Below are 4,578 nucleotides of genomic sequence, written 5' to 3' on the forward strand. Positions count from 1 at the left end.
TATATTACACTTTGAGGAACTTCTTTAAAAGTTTAATTCCATACTAATACATTCTTTCTTTTAATTCTTTTAGCATTAATATATTAAGAGTAAAAAGATAATACTTTGGTCCCTTAATATGATTATTATAAGATAATGCAAATTTTCAGTTTAAAAATTTATCAAATAATAATTAAAATTGATTTTATGGAAATCATGGTTGTCAAACTCGCAAGTTAACTCGTAAAGTTTACAAGTTTAGATAGTGGAATCAAGTTGACTCGGACAGAATCGCTCAAATTCACGAGTTTGCTAGCGAGTCAGCGAATTTGAATTGGTGCCCATTTTCGCCAAAACGGCGTCGTTTTGGACCCAAAAAAAAAAACCTACAACTAGCCACTAACCTAGACCCAGTAACCCTAATTTGAAACCCTCACACTCCACCAAGCCCTCACTCTCTTATTCTTCTCCAACATCGCTGAATCACCACCATCCACCGGCACCATTGTTTGCGCCGCCACGCAGAGGCCAGACGCCCGGACGGATCCCTCATCCCTCGCTTGTCGCCTCGCCTCATCCCTCATCCCTCATCCCACGCAGAGGCCACGCAGAGTCGCATAGCCCACCACCACGCAGTGAAGGTTCCTCGTCGACACCAGCCCACCACCCACGTCGGAGTACTCGACGATTCACGGTACGCTGTTCACCTCCCCTGTTCTACGTTCGTCGACCGTCGCACTCGCCCCTGTTCTGCGTTTGTCGGCTGTCGCACTCGCCCCTGTTCTGCTTCACTGCGTTTGCCTCCCCTCCCCTGTTTGTCGCCCTTATTCTTCACTGCCGATCTGCTTCAATTCTGTCCTGTTCTCTAAGGTAAGTTTTTTAAACAAATTCAAATATTAACAATTTTGGTATGAATTCTGCATTTTTTGTTCTGAACTTCTGATATTAACTTTTTAAAATCTTTTTAGTTTAGTTTAAATCATGCACAGAATTAGTTAATGAGATTTGATATGTTCGAAAAAAAATTAAACTGATGCTACTTCATGCTTTAATAAGTTAGTAAATTGATGCTGCTTCATGCTTCATGCTTCATGGTTAAAATGTGTGGTACTGTGATTTACTGGTTGTCTGGTTTAAACTGTTACTTAATACTTACTTAGTTAGTGGTTTTTTTGTTAATGTGTCTGAATATCTGATTCTGACTGAAACTCTGAAGTCTGAAATGTTAGTGTTACTGTATTAGTTTAGTTAGTGTTAGTTATGAATTTAGTTAGTGGATAATCTGAATCTGAATTTGTTATCTGGGTTGTTGATTTTTAGGGATCCACAACAAAATTTAATAGAGGAAGAAGATGAACATGTGAATGATGATGATGATTTTGTTGGCCGTGTTAAACCTGAGCCTGAAAGAAATGATGTTTCTGATGAAGATGGTGAAGATGATGATGTTGATGCCATGAAAGATGAAGATATTGAAGGATTTGAGTTTTAGACTTTATTAGAACATTTAATTGTTACTTTGTTGTTTTCTTTTATGTTTTGGTTGTGTCTTATGAAGCTTTGATTGTGTGACTGTGTGTTTTATGTTGAACTAGATACATACTTGTGAAGGATTTAAATGTGTGATCTAGACTCTAGAATATTTGTTGTAACTTGTAATTGTAGTTTTCACGTTGAAATTGTTAGGTTTGAATGTCTATATCTGAGTAAATATATATATATATATATATATATTTACTCAGATATAGACATTCAAACCTAACAATTTCAACGTGAAAACTACAATTACAAGTTACAACAAGTATATATATATATATATTATAAAAAATGTATAACAGGTAAATTTGTACGAGTCTACGAGTCGAGTCTAGGTCAACTCCACAAATTTACTTAGGCTCGCAAATTTGACAACCTTATGAAAATTTTAAATACCATAAACCATATATGAATCAAGTATTTATTTTTAAAGAATTCTTTCAAAAGATGGTGGTTAACTGGAGGAGTATTATTGTCGGAAGAGATATTGTAAGAAAACAAAATAATTACAATAATAAAATAAAAAAGAATATCGTATAAAAAATAAAATAAGATAATAATAATGTTGATGGTATTAATATTAATAGTAGTAGAAAAAATAATGATAATGATAAAATATGTGTAGATAATAGTGAAATTTTATTGTTAGTTATTTTGTGAAAGTTTATTAAAATGTGATAGATAAAATATATTACGAAAGTTTTTAAAAATTTTATTTAAAAAACACCCACAAATATATGTAAATTTTGTAGTATAATCAAATTAAATCTTTACTGGTGTATTAATGTAAACAAAGACTCAAATATAATTATTTTGATGTGAAATTAATTATTGAGAAACAATAAATAATTTAATATATTTAAGTAAATTATTATCTAATTAATAATACTTAACTATTAATTTTTATATATACAAAAATAATTGCATTTTATTAATTAATAAATAAGATAAATTTTGATTTTTTTAACTAATTTTTTTATGTTATTAAACATTTTCTTTAAATAAAATAACCAAGACATTAAGCTTCCCTAACTAGAAATAACAAAATGTTGTCTTCTTCATGTGCCTACGCTAAACGCTATATATATTTTTATTTTGGCAATTCATCAAAGCTGGATGTGTATGTCAATCATCAATTATTTAGGTTGTTAAGTCAACGGCGCGGCATCCGTGTCCTCTCCAAATTATCACTAGCAGCCATTAACCATGATAGACGATTTAATTTGATAAAAATGATTCATGGAGAATGTGCACATTTTTAGGAAGATATTCAACATATTTTTCTTTCAGGCTTAACTACTATTGAATATGTTTTAATCGGCCATTATATATCCTTATAACTGAGTCTATCTGAGGATATCTTAATTTGAGTAAACCCAATTTTAATTTTGTCCAATATTCTACAGTCAGGTCAACTTAATTTGTTCCTTACATCAACAAAACCTATTATTAAGGTTATAAAAAGATATATTAACGTAATAGTAACTATTACATCACCAATAAAATTTATTAGTTTTAATTAATGAAAATATTTTTGTATTAAATTCTAAATTTTAAAATTTAATAATATAAAAAATAAAATATTAATTCAAATTATTGACTAAAATTAATAAAATATATTAATCCTAACATTTCTCCTAATGTAAATTATGTTTTATTAAGTATAATCATATTCAGGTTACTTCTCATTTGCTCAACTATTATTGTACAACCCTCAACCTTTCATTTATGATATTTGATATATGACGTGTGACAAACCTTTGACTTGCATAATACTAACATACTTTATATATTGCAGCTGTCATTTAAATTAAATGAAAAATGAAAAAATAAAACAGAACAAAACAGACAAATAAATTCATTCTGTGTTGCTTCTAAATACCAATGGCTATGTAAGGAGCGGAATTAGGTAATAATCATTTTCTAAGTAAAGTCTATGATTAAGCTAATTAGTCAAGGCTGCTGCATGTAGCTAGGTTACTAATAAGTACCCTAAATTTCAGATTTTACATAGTAGGATATGATTATTAATTAGAAATTAAAATAATGAGAAAATTGATAGGGAAAAGCCTAAGGAGCCAACAACTTTGTTAAATTTTGGCCAGCATGTAACCAACAAAAAAAATGAGTCATTGAATGAAATTTTACATTCATCTCATACTATTAAAATCATCATTAATGACTATTTGATAGCTACAAATCACAAAATTACTGCCCCTAGCATTTCTCAATTGATAGATAGATGACTATTCTCTCATTTCTCTGCAATTAGTGATGACAACAAATTCGGGTTTGGAATCATTATTAGGCTCCATTCCACAGGTGCATAGGTTGTGTATTGACTTAGAAATTGATGCGACGTAAGGTCTATGTTGATATTATCTTCAAGGTTCATTCAGAGATTTTAATGTATAATATTAATATATATTATTGTATGTGCCTATATGCAAATGCAAAATATATATAATATAGGGGCAGCTGATGAATTAGCTAATTTTGCTAGAATTGAATTTTAATTTGTAAGCATATATATAAGAAGTGATCGATGGTTGGATGATCTGCATACGCATTAGGGTTATTTAATTTCCAAGGCAAAGGATGTATTGAAATATTATTTTACAATGCAAGCTAATTAAGTATATTAAACTAATATAATTGTTTATATATAGACGGTAGCTAGAACCCGTAACAAAGCAATGTAATCGACTAATTATTGTGTGCAAAAGTAGTCGTCGTAAATAGAAGTATAGAACCGAGTCACCAACAATAATAATAGCCTTGCATTGAAAATAATGATGTTATTAATTATTATTAGACATTTCGGAATGGTAATAAAGTTGAAAGGCATGATCTGATCTTCTATATATTGCACTGATCAGAGGCTATTTTTGTTGCAATATTTCATTTTAGTTTGGTTTCATGAATCATCTATATATCTCTACGGTACGTGGTTATTGTTTCATGAGATATTTGCATGAGATCAGGTGTGAGGATTCATCACTTGAATAATCTTCAGCTTTATACATATCTTCTCTTACTAATAAAGAGCATTTCATTTATATA

Source organism: Arachis ipaensis, chromosome B02, assembly GCF_000816755.2.
Source record: "Arachis ipaensis cultivar K30076 chromosome B02, Araip1.1, whole genome shotgun sequence".
NCBI classification, from domain to species: domain Eukaryota; kingdom Viridiplantae; phylum Streptophyta; class Magnoliopsida; order Fabales; family Fabaceae; genus Arachis; species Arachis ipaensis.